Source organism: Acomys minous (genome assembly GCF_964271855.1).
Source record: "Acomys minous genome assembly, chromosome: 9".
In the NCBI taxonomy this organism is placed as follows: Eukaryota; Metazoa; Chordata; class Mammalia; order Rodentia; family Muridae; genus Acomys; species Acomys minous.
In genome coordinates this window covers 93,661,308-93,674,252 of record NC_140490.1, presented here as the reverse complement: position 1 = coordinate 93,674,252, position 12,945 = coordinate 93,661,308, and the positions used below count along the sequence as shown (strand labels likewise).

Below are 12,945 nucleotides of genomic sequence, written 5' to 3'. Positions count from 1 at the left end.
GGCTCTGAGGGTTGTCTGCTCCGCTCCAGCTACCAACTCACATTTTAAATGCTTTGTGTAGGTATGAAAAGAAGAAATGCTTCACTGGCTTTAAAAAGAAATGCTTAAAGGCAGCGAAGCAGAAGACTTAGGGGCTCAATGATCGCTATAGCCCTTTCCATTTTCAGTTTTCTTTTATTTGAAAAACTCAGGTCTGGTATATATCACTGCATTGAGACATAGTTGCAGGAACATGAGGGACCCGAGAACATCCTCGAACACTGTCATGTGCCTTCAGTGAAGTGATGCCAGTGGAGTTTACTGCGATGCTTGTTACATGTGGGATGGGTACTTAAGCAATTGTAGCCATGTTATCACAAGTGGAGGCTGAAGTCAGGTGTGGGTGAGATCTCACAGGGTGACCATATATGTCTAATCTGTCATTCTTTTTAACTGCTTCTAATGAGCTTGGTCTGCACAGACAAGGCTCCTGCTTTCTAAGATGGCAGAGGTAGAAGACAGAAGGTAGTAAGAGCTGGCAATATACTATGCGGAGTGGTAGATACCTGTGATCTCAGTGATTGGAGGCGGAAGCAGGAGGATCAAGAGTTTAAGGCTGGCCTTGGCACATAGTAGGTTTAAGGTCGGACTGATCTGCGTGGAACAGAATTTCAAAGATGACAACTGACCTCAATCCTCCCTCAAACAGAGACAAAAAAAAATCCCCAGAGAACCAACTGACCACCTAATAACAGATAATGGAAAAAGAAGGATGATATACATTATATTTGAGATTAAAGGGATACAAGAGCAGTTTGCAGCAGGTCACTAAAGTGGAGCTAAGATAATAGCATGGAAGTCAGACCAAGAGAATAAAGAACCCTCAGAGCCAACAATGGATTAGGTGGGTGTTGCTGTCAGGAAGTATCACACGGTTAGAGATGGAGGTCACTCTACCAAAAGGGTGGGCTCATGACCATTCAATTAGACACAAGAAACATTAGTATTTTTTTGGGGGGGCTGCTATTATGAACTATATTTGTGCCTACAGGAGCCTAATAAAAAATTGACATGTAACTATCTTCCAGGTCAGACGAGCTTCAACAGGAAAAATGTTTTTATTTACTTACTGACTTATTTTTCTTTTTATGTATATGAGTATGTTATCTCCACACACAAACAGAAGAGGGCATCGGATCATATTGCAGATGGTTGTGAGCCACCATGTAGTTGCTGGGAATTGAACCTAGGCTCTCTTAACTGCCAAGCCATCTCTCCAGCCCCATGAAAAAGTTCTTTGCTCTGAAGTTTCTTAATTGCTTTTAAAAATCTTCCCATGTTTAGAACATCAATGCTCACAGGGCACTTTTGACCACATGGGAAAAACAATACAATTCCTGTATAGGAATCAGTTGGCAGCCCGCTGACTTGTGAGTCTCATTAAGGGCAGGCTGGAAGGAATACCTGAGCCGATGAATTTCTCCCAAGCAGTATGCCAATGCTAACACTGCCAGTCCATGGGTCACCTAGAATAGACATGCTTTAGAGGATGACAAGAGGGGCACAGCGAAGGTCCTGGGTCCTTCCAGAATTGCAGAATGTAGAGCCAATTTAGAAACCCAGACCATTCATTTCAGAACTGGTGAGAGACCAATGCTCTGATCTCCAAATCATTGTATTATGAAGCTTTTTGTTTTGGGAGCATGACCTTTACTTTTATATAAGCAGACATAAAAACAAGGGAATCTCATAGGAACATTCCTATGGACTTGGTACCTCCATTTGACAGTGCATTTCAGTGCCTTCTGTTTAACTCGTGAATGTTTACATTTACTGCCATCAATAAAAAGAATCTTTCTTTCCCTTAACTGGATCTGTTGGCATCTTCACAGCAATCACATCACCATCCGTTTGTGATGGTTATGTAGAGATGAGAATGGGGCTATGCTCAATAGAAGAATGGATAAAGAAACTGTGGTACATATACACTATGGAATACTATTTAGCTATTAAAAACAAGGAATTCCCGAAATTTGTGGATAAATGGATTGAGCTAGAAATGATCATAATGAGTGAGTTAACCCAGAAGCAGAAAGACTCAAATGGTATATACTCACTTATATCTTCAATATTAGCCAAAGGGGCATGTCCCACGAAAGCCTTCACTTACCAGGAAACTGAGAAAGAGGGGAGGACATTCTAGTGGGACTCTAGATGAGAGAAGCATGGGAGAATGGCAAAGTAGAAGGATCCAGAGGGTCCTAGAAGCCTACAAGTAGAATATTATAATAGGCAGATTTGGGCCCAGGGGTCCCGCTCAAACTAAGGCACCAGCCAAGGACAATACAGGCGGTAAACCTTAAACCCCTACCCAGATCTAGACAATGGACAGAACACTGTCCACAGTAGAGTGGAGAGTGGGATATTACTTTCTCACGTACTCTAGTGCCTCACCTTTGACCATGTCCCCTGGTGGCACTCAGAGGAAGGACAGCAGGTTACCAAGAAGAGACTTGATACCCTATGAAAATATACAGGGGGAGGTAATCCCCCTCAGGAACAGTCATAGGGGAGGGGAATAAGGGGAAAATGGGAGGGAGGGAAGAATGGGAGGATACAAGGGATGGGATAACCATTGAGATGTAACAAGAATAAATTAATAAAGGAGAAAAAAAAAGAGAATGGGGCTATATGGGAGAAGATCCTAAGTTCCTAGTTTGGATGTTTAGCTTTGTGGTGGATTTACTAGCCGGGGGTGGGGGTGGGGGAGGTAGAGAAACATGCATTAGAATGATATAGAGAATTTTGTGACATCAGAAATCAAACTTACCATAGAATGGCACCTGGAATTCGGGGAGGAATTCCAGGGAGTTACATGAACGACCTTGGCATCCTGAGCAGTACAGATGGGAGTCTTGGCTGCCATGGTGACTAGTTACTCGACCTTGGGTGCACTACTTTACTTATCCTTGCCAAGCACCCACCGTCTGATTAGTAATGTGAGAGGTAAAAGAATCCCTGGGAGTTGCCATATATGTTCACTGAAACAACGCCTGTAGAGCTTAACGCAAGACTTGGCACAGGACGCCGCAGAGACAATGAAAAAGATGAAGAGGGAGGGGGTGGTGGGAGCTCACATAGATGTCAGGAGGGATCTCGCTGTGAAAAGCACAGAAGTCTGGCTGCACCTGGGTGGGGCGAGGTAGCTCTGAGCAGGCAGAAAGTACAGAGGTGAAGGATTTAAAAAGCAACCAGAGTTGCACGGAAGGGGAAAGAGTAAGGACTTGGGTTGAGGATGACCAGCATCCTACAGGAAGGAACCCTAGCACGTCCCGGAGGCTGGGGAGGGGACTTGCTTGTTGGTTATCTATTTCACATGCGTTTATTGTGTGTGTAAGGGGGGGGGGGTGCCCTGCAGGTATGCCACGCTATGTGCATGTGGAGGTCAGAGCTCAGCTTCCCAGAATCTGTTTTTTTCTCCCGCCACGTAGGTCTCAGGGATAAAACTCAGGTGGTCATCAAGCTCGGCAGCGGAGCCTTTATCTGCTGAGGCATCTTGCTGGCCTGCTTGGGGATTTTGATTGCCTTTCTTGGAACTTAAGGAGCCAAGGGTGGTTGGAGCTAACTTTGATAATCTGTGTGTGGAAAAGCTGGATGGGTTAGGCTCGAGGTAGATTCTTACATGGGCAACGGTTGCCATGTGCATGACACGCCACTGCCCAGGTTAAAACCATACAGACCTATGACTTAATAGATCATCTGAGCCCAGAGCACTGATGTGCCATGTCCAGCTGCTAAACTTGCCTGGGCCGCTGTGATGGGCTCTGATGGCTGACTCTTCTCCTACCTGGGTGTGCTGTGAGTTCTCACGCTGCCTGACAGGGCTTTGTACACACAGCCAGTATGAGCTCATATCTCCTTCTGTTCTGGCTCCTTGTTCTAGCCTCTCGGGCTCTTTACTGCTGCTACCCAAGACTCAGAATGTCATTGGCCCAGAAAAACAAACTGGGACAAGCAGTGCAGGCAGACAGTGTGAGGATGCAGGTCCGTGAGGTGGTGTGAGGATCAAATGTCCCCGTTCTGTGAGCCCTGGGCTTAGAGATCAGTGTGTTGCTCTCATCCGTGGCTCTTAAAAGAATGATTGAACATGACCGTGAAAAGCTGACCCACTGACCGCAGGGGCCCAGAGAAAGGTCCACCAGCCAACACCCAAGAGCTTGGACACAGAAGCTTTGCTGGACAGACGTGTCTATAAGATAAACAGCCTTATCAGCATCAAGAATACCGCCTGGAAGTTATATGGCTCTCTAAAAAGCCTAGCGTGGCTTCACCTATGTCATCTCATTTGTCAAGGGTTTTAAGTGCTATTATAAGAAATGGCCTTTATGGAGCCTATGAACCTGGGTTGTATAATTTCTTCTGCGGCAAGTGGAGGGTTAATATGCCGAGACTCAGGCTGGGAAGCAAGACCTGATAAGTTCCCTGTGTTGTAATGGGGCAGCAAGGGCAAGATCCAAGTGTGAAAGGCTCTGGGGCTCGAAGCCCCTTTGTTTAGGTTTAGACTGTGTTGTAGGTACAAGTTCCGTAAAAGAACAGGGAAACACATAAGCCCCACCAGGAAAAAGAATTGTGTCTGAATGTTGCTATGGAGTGCAGACAACTCTGTCAGGCCACTAACAAAGCCTCATGACTTTGGGCTCCCGTAATCTTCAGTCAAAATTCCAAGACTTTGGCTCAGGGCAGGCACTGAAGAGTTGGTATCTTTAAATTTTTTGATATCTATAAATAATGATATCTATCACCTATCTATCTATCTATCTATCTATCTATCTATCTATCTATCTATCTATCATCTATTTATTATCTACCTATCTATATCTATATTCTATTATCTATCTTCTATTTATCATCTATCTATAATCCATCTATCTACTGATCTCTATCATCTATCTATCTATATAATTATCTATCATCTATCTATTTTCTATCTATCTATCATCATCATCACCATCATCATCACCATCATCATCATCATCATCATCATCATCTATGTGTTGGTGAGGAGGAAATAAAGGAAAGGAAAGTGCTTTGGACTAGATGCTGTGTCTTCATGTCCCATGAAATAAGAGAAATGAATTAAGATTTGGCCCAGAGAAAAAAAACTGAGACATTCCCAATTCTGATGTCTTAAAGCATAGAGTAAATAATAAGGAAACAACGGACAGTAAAGAGTGTACAGGAAGCAATGTTTTCAAAACACATGGGCGACCGACTTCTAATACAAGAGTATGCAGAGAAGCTTCAGACGGATGTCCTTGAGGATGGGGAGGGGCACTTTTCAGTCACAGGCATTGGTCTGACCTCAAATTAAAAGAGTAGAATTGTCAACCCCGATAGCTATAAATCCTGGCGGGGAGAGGGTGACACCGACAACAGCGATGACCACAAGACACTGTATTGTCTGCAAGAGCGCGAGTGCTCTGTTTGCTAGGCTCTGGCCTTCTCAGCTTCATCTGTGACCCACAGCATAAACTCTCTGTGGTCCCACTTAAGAATAGCTACCTGAGAAGCTGTGTGGGCTGTGGGTGGAAAGACCCCTTAAAAGGGGTCTACACAGGACACATAGAAGCATGGTCCAAGGGTTGGGCGATTTTACTGCATGACTTGTATTGTACTGTTCCCTGAAGTTTGGGGTTAAAAGTACGGTTCAAAAAAAAATTCAATAAAAGGCAATGTTTGTTTTTTTTCTTTTTTCTTTCTGCCATCTTTTAATTTACAAACCCTGCTGAGATCATGTTGACCCTAGAGCCCCGTGTTAAACATCTCTACTTGTTTTGATTTATTCCCTGGGTGCAGAGCTCTTTTATGAAACAGGAGCTTAGATAAGATGAGCAGAGGCTTCGGTGCAGCGAGAATAAGGCGCTCATTCACATTTCCCAGCTCTTCCAGTGATGGGAATTATATTTAGAAAAAGACACGTGCTCTCTTTATTCTGCCAGTACATATTTTTCTGACATCCATGTAGCTATCTGGTTGCTAATACACCTCACTGCTTCCTCTTAAAAAAAGAAACTTTAAATGCCACTATCAATCAGAAAGATCTTCCGCATGTTTTTATTCTCAGTGAAAAAAAGAATTCCTCAAACCTCAGTTTTCAGAAGATAATGGATACTTTGAATGTCAGTTCTATTTATTTGATATTTAAAAACCATGTACTTTCTCAGAACCTCTAGGCATGTACATAACTTTACTCAGTGCAGTACTTCAAACAGATAACTGGACCATAAAGCCAAAGTTAGCAGTACACAAGCGAATAACTTGTGTTCTGCCCGAGCAGGGTAGCATTCGTATGGTAGTCAAAACCAAGCATGCTCACGTTCACTTAACAAACCTTAAGGGTAATGGGCCTCAGGCCTACCTTCCATCCACCCATCCACCCACTGACATGCTCACTCTTTAACTCCTAAGGGTGCCTACTGTACTCAAGGAACTCTTCTTGGTGGACAGAACTCCAAAATCAGCAGTCCTTGTATTTCCATCCGGGAACTCTTCTTGGTGGACAGAACTCCAAAATCAGCAGTCCTTGTATTTCCATCCTAAGAGGGGGAGACAGCTAATGGCTAGAGGCAGACTGTGTGTTGTTATGTTAGAAAGCGGAAGCAGACATGGGACTGGGCACCTTGAGGAGGAGCGGCAGCAGGTGGGTGGTCAGGGGAGGTTTCCTTCAGAAGATTTGAAGAGTTTGAAGACAGTGGGAGGAAGACTGAGGTCGAGAGAGGAGCTGGCGCAAAGCCCCGCCCCCTCAGGAAGGGATACACCCAGTGACCTTCCAAGGATTAACAAGACCAATGGACAGGTTTAGTGTGTAGCTGCAGAGGAATGGGGTTCAGGACAGAGAGGTAAGCGGTAGCCTGGTGTCTAGAAGGCCCCTCAAGGCCTCGCTTTGAGCCTGAAGGAAGCAGAGAGTGAGTGCATGCACGTGGGCTGAGATCTGGCACGCTCTGGCCTATGTCTCAGAAGAGAATAGCTAGCAAAGAGGCCATTTCAGAGGCAGTCAAAGTCCCCCCAGGGAAAGAGAATGGTGTCTTGAACAGGAAGCCAGGAAAAAAAAAGGGGGGGGGGAGACATTGGTCCGATTTGGGATATACTTTGAAGGTAGGTCAATATGATCTCCTGAAATACAAAATAAAATATTCTTTGTTCTCTCATATGGACCTAGAGCTTCGCCAACTTGCTGGCTAGAGCTGTGTGGCACAGCTCTCACCTTGAACAGAACTGCGCTCACCTGTTCTGTGTGGGAATTTATGGATGACTGGCAGGATTGGTCTTGAAGGGGTCTGTTTCAAATGAGGGATCCAGGAACGCTGGAAATCTCTGTTCAGAAATGGAAGCGAAGGCAGATGCATTTGATTCAAGGAACAAAAGAGACTCGTCTGATGGGATGGCACTTCTGAATGCATTTCAGGTGCTGGCACCCTCACTGGGCCCTGGTCTTACTCCCACAGACCAGGACTTAACACGAAGAGGCCTGTATCATCCAAGTGTTTTTTGAAGGTGTGAGAGAGAACATTGGGAACAAAATGAGCTAGCACAATTGGCTTCCAGAACACTATCAGCAAGCAGAGATGGTGCCATACCACAGACATCGGTGCCTTCAACTCTGGGCATTGGCAGTTGGCAATGATACCCACTGGCAAGCTTCAGTGGCATTGGCAGAACATCCAGTTGGCACTGGTCAAGCTGTCCTTGGTCGGAGATTCTGAGCATCACCCTAGGACAATGGCTATTAGGACCTTCAACACATTGGGTACCTGTAGCCCAGAAGCAGTCTCTGGCTGTGTTTAGTAGTAGTTTGACACCACTTCTAGATAGGTCCTGGTGGCCTGATTTTAAGCTCTGGTGGCAAGAGCTATCACCACAATAAACTAGAACAAGAGAGACAGAAGAGCAGAGATGTCCATGGCCAGCCAGTGCTGTAGTTAATGGTGTATGTACACAGTAAGGTGGCTGAGATAGAGCCTTAGTGGTAGGTTCTGAAGATCTAGGACATGTGGGAAAATGTTGCTCTGTGGTCAGGGCTTTAAACCCACTGTGAAGGCCTGGTTGGGGTTCCTAAGTATCTCCTTTATGCCAGCAATGGTGGCAGATGTCTGTCATTCTAGCACTTGGTAGTTTAAGCCAGAGGATCTTGAGTTCCAGAATAGCCTGGGATATGTAGTGAGATCCTGTCCCCCCAAACAAAACAAACAAACAAACAAAAAACCCCAAGGACTAGAGACACAGACTCAAGGTAAAGTACTTGAGTAGTATGTCTAAGGCCCTAGTCTCAAGTCTTAACACTGCAGAAACAAGCAGAACAAGCTACCTCCTAAAACAAACAAAACCATATCAACACACTGGTACATGTCTCCGCATGCGCACACGCGCACACATGCATACTCACGCACACATGCACACACACAAAGGAACAACCCAAGGAACTTCTTTATACCTATACTTTAAGGATGGTCTAGGACACATTCCGTTCCTCTATCTGGTGTGGAAATGGTGGTCACGAGGAGACAGCTTTGTTGTTGGGGAAATGCTCCAAGTCTCACAGTCTTTGTTTTTTTCAGTTCAGAATATTTAGTTACTTCAGACAATGGAGTGACTGAGAATTCTTCAACTCTACTCACGGAGTCGCTACCAGAGAGCTGGCTATCAAGACAGGTTAAAAAGCTGTATCTTACTTAATTCAGCGAGAATGCTAATGCAGGGGATATATATTTAACAAATCCCTAGGCGCTGTCAAAAAGGAAAAGGTTGCAAGGTCCCTTTCTTTAGTATACATGAAAAAAAAAAACATTAAGAAGTAAAAATTAAGAGCCAGCATTTCTCTATGTTCTACAGAAAGAAAGATTTGATTGAGCTGGGAAAATTTGAGAGTTGCTTGTATATCTTGTCTTGGAGTTAATAGGTGGAGGATGGAGGAGAGGAGAGGAGGGAGGGAGGGAGGGAGGGAGAGAGAGAGAGAGAGAGAGAGAGAGAGAGAGAGAGAGAGAGAGAGAGAGAGAGAGAGAGAAGAGACAGAGAAACAGAGGGGTAGAGACACACAGAAAGCAAACAAGATAAGAACACACAGAGAGAGCTGGGTGTGGCAGCCTTTAATCCCAGCACTTGGGAGGCAGAGGCAGGTGGATCACTGTGAGTTCAAGGCCAGCCTGGTCTACACAGAGAAACCCTGCCTTGAAAAACAAAACCAAAACAAACAAACAAACACACACACACACACACACACACACAGAGAGAGAGAGAGAGAGAGAGAGAGAGAGAGAGAGAGAGAGAGAATGAGAGAGAGAACACTCAGCTAGCCCTCTCCTTACCACACCCAGTCCTCAGAGCAGCAACATCTGCCCAAAGTGGCTCCTTCAGTGCCCTAAAACATACATTCATTCTTTGAGATTAAACTCAAGAATCTCCATCCATCCACCCATCCATCCATCCATCCATCCATCCATCCATCCATCCATCCAGAATCCTTCCTTGATCCCATGCATTTAGTTTCCTCCTCTCACAGCATTTTCACATACTATTTTAGCTCTGGCTACCTGTCTAAATGTAAGGTAGAACTGCTTGAAGCACAGATCGAGCTTCATCTGTTTTTCCATTCTTACCTCAGAGCCTCACACAGGGTGAACAGGAACCATGATGTCACTGAATGGGTGGATGGGTCAACAGCTGACTGACGGGCATTGCAGGGTCTGTGTTTGCAGCCAGCTACACTGGCTCTTGTCCCTGGATCTCAGCCCTGGATGCTAAGGCCCTAGGTATACGGTGAACGGTTACTCTGTGATACATCGTGTAAACACTGAGAAGAAGTGTTCTGTCCAAGGCGATGCCAGCAAATGCTGACAGATGATGGTGTAATTTGAGTCCCAGAGGCGAGAGGTGAGGGGGACCAATCTTCTCTACACTTCCTGTAATAGTCTTTTATACATTTGTGGGGGGAAATTTCACATTCTGAAGTTTCTGTAACACATTTACTTCTTAGCACTTAGAAAGCCAGAAAACGCAAGCAGTGGCTTCTAAGTAAAGGAAGATACGCGGGCTAAAATGGAGCATGCACCTAACAGAAGGCTTTTAACCTGTCAGAACTCCCACGACTCATAAATCGTAACCCTAAAAATTATTTAAAGTGCATCTATTTGGCTTTAATTCCATCATGGATTATGAGAACAACAAGTAAGGCTAAAATGTGTTTTCTCTGAAAGGTATGAAAGACTCTGGCAGCCTTTTGGTACTCAGTCCCTCTAAGAGCAGCAGCTATCTGCCAGCTTTCAAAAAGGAAGGGAGTACGCACTTTCTGATTACTGAAAGTGAGGTCAGTAGAAAACGAAGACAATGAAAGTAGGAGGTAATAATAATAATAATAATAATAATAATAATAATAATAATAATAATAATGGACTAGTGGCTTTTTCTTAGTGACAAATGAACTGAGGAATGATCCTAGGGCACAGAGACATGCTACTGTGGCCTAAAGAGCACAGAGACTTGACATGCCACGATGGGCCACAGAGCAGAGACATGCTCCTTGAGTCTACAGAGCACAGAGGCATGACAGTCAGGTCTACAGGGCATCAAAACATGCCGCTTGGTTCCACAGAGTGGAGGCCTGCTAACTGTGCAGACAGAGGCTGTGGAGGAAAACAGGTGAGACTCTGCACCAGGCACAAAGGCTTGAATCCTGACATTGCCACTTCCTCGCTGCGTGCCCTTAGGCAAGCTACTTAACTTCTCTGGACTTCAAGTTCTTTCACCTGTGACGTAGGAACTTAAATGCAAGAGCTAAGTGAGTTTAATTGAGAATTAATTTGATGGCAGTTAGGAATATGACTGACATACAGAAAACATCTTATTTAAATGTTTGCTATTAATAGAAGCGTTCATGCTGCCGCGCCTTTCTGGCATGCTTAGGAATGTCTTAGGACTGTTTTATTATGAGTGCGGGAGAGCAACCACCAGGGCAGAATCCAAAGGCAAGCAGTGGGCAGGAGGACTTCCAGTCTAGAAGCCTGAAAGTCCCGCTGACCACCGCTATCACCAACAAAAACAAACACTGACAAGGAACATACAAGGAGAGATTGTTTAGCTTGGGATGGAAAGATATCAATTAGACTACAGCTGAACACGCAGGTGCTTGCTCGAGTCTCACATGTTATACCTGGGAGGGCGATGTGATGAATGAAATTTGTGGCAGGATTAACGGCAGCAGCTATATGTTAGAGGACGGTTATTACAAACAAGAAATAAAGAACATAGCACACCCATCTGCCTAAGCCAGCTAAACAAACACTTGGGTCATTTTTTTTTTTTGCTTGGAGCATCGTGAGCTATTCTCAACAACGACGCTTTCAAGGTATACAGGAATAGCTGTTTGAATCATCTGTTTCCTCTGCCACGTGCTCTCTCTCGCAACCCCCAGGCGGAGAGGTCTCCCCTCAACCCTCATACAGCATCCAAAGATTGTGATTTAGTTTCCTTTACAGTTCAGTCCATGCTTTGACCTTTGCTGCCTGCACAGGATAAGTACACCCCTTTTTTGTGTGCCCCCCTCCCCCTTGCACTGTATCTAGGACCTACATCCATGCTCAGGGCATCTGCTGACCTACAGAACAGTCATTTCACTAGAACATTACAGATTGAAAATAAGAATGGACTCAAATGGTACTCAACTGTCAGCTTAACGTGCACTGTTCGGCAACGGGGGCTTGGCAATGGCTTATGCCAACTCGTAGGTGTGGCGCTCCATAACTTTTGAGTAAATCCGCATCCTTGTGCGTTTCCATGGCATCAAAACACCATTAGGGATTTTCAGGAGCCACAGTGTCAAGGTGTGACCCGGCCTCTTAGTGAACTTCTGTTTCCTACCATGCCACATACGTTAAACCTTTGTTCCTGAAGCGATCCTCTGCCCTCCCTCGGCCCTGCTATATTAGGGCAGGTTGTGCTGCCTTCACCAGGCAGAGGCACGCACCTCTCTCAGCAGTACGCAGGCTCATTTAGTCACAGAGGGAGGCTCTAGGTAGAGCCTTAAACACCCTCGCTTCCTAGAACCGATGGGTGAAGTGATCACCCCGAATGTATTCCAACATAGTTAAGTTAGCAGAGGACGGCGGACAAATTTGTAATTTTCTTCCTTTTCTTTCCAGATAATGAGTAATCAGATTATGCAAAATCTACTAGCGCAGACCGTAAGCGTTCTGAGAGGCCCTGTCGCTATGATGTGCTGGTCAGATACTCTGATGTCGCCAAAGGTATCTCCTTTGAGTTGCTTTTTGTCCTATGGAAGAGTGCCATCAAAACTCTACTGGCCTTTGTAATTGAGGATGTGCTGAACACAAGTAGGAGGCCACAATATTCCCTGGGTCTAAGTGCTGGGACCTTCATTTGTACTGTTATGTTTGTACCTCGATCAAAACATGCTACCGTAGTTTCTGCTACTATCTTCACTTAACAAGCGGGAGTTGGGGATTGGAGAATTTAAGTAACTTTGCCCAAGGTGACAAAAGTGGTTGGTGGCTAAAGTAAGATTAGACTGGGTTTGATGGAGAAGCCAAAGATAGTTCATTTTTGAGCCCCTGAAAACCTTCAAGTCCCTTAAGGGACTCTAAGTGGATCATTTGGCTTACTCATCTGAGAACCCCCTTAGCAACCCCCATTTTGGTTTGAAGTACAGTGTTTAGACAACACAGAGAGGTCATTAAGGGCCTTAGTTAAATGGCTTTGGTTGAGGCTCAGTTTATCTGCCGACAATAGCATTTCTATACCCACCCCCCACCATTGTCACTTGCCATTACCCCAAATCCTATGTTTATTGCCTTTTACAGGCAGAAAATAATCTGCATGAGAACAAAACGACCTGGTAAGTCTTGTTTCCCACTAAATATTTTAAAGCAAGCGCAGCACCTAGTGTGTGGCAGGCAG

The 12,945-nt window shown here is 44.9% G+C and overlaps 1 protein-coding gene across 19 annotated transcripts in view; it reads right to left on the bottom strand.

The window, feature by feature from the left end:
* ANKS1B (ankyrin repeat and sterile alpha motif domain containing 1B) overlaps window positions 1–12,945 on the bottom strand; it is a 999,563-nt gene that overhangs the window by 301,865 nt on the left and 684,753 nt on the right. The window lies entirely within an intron of this gene.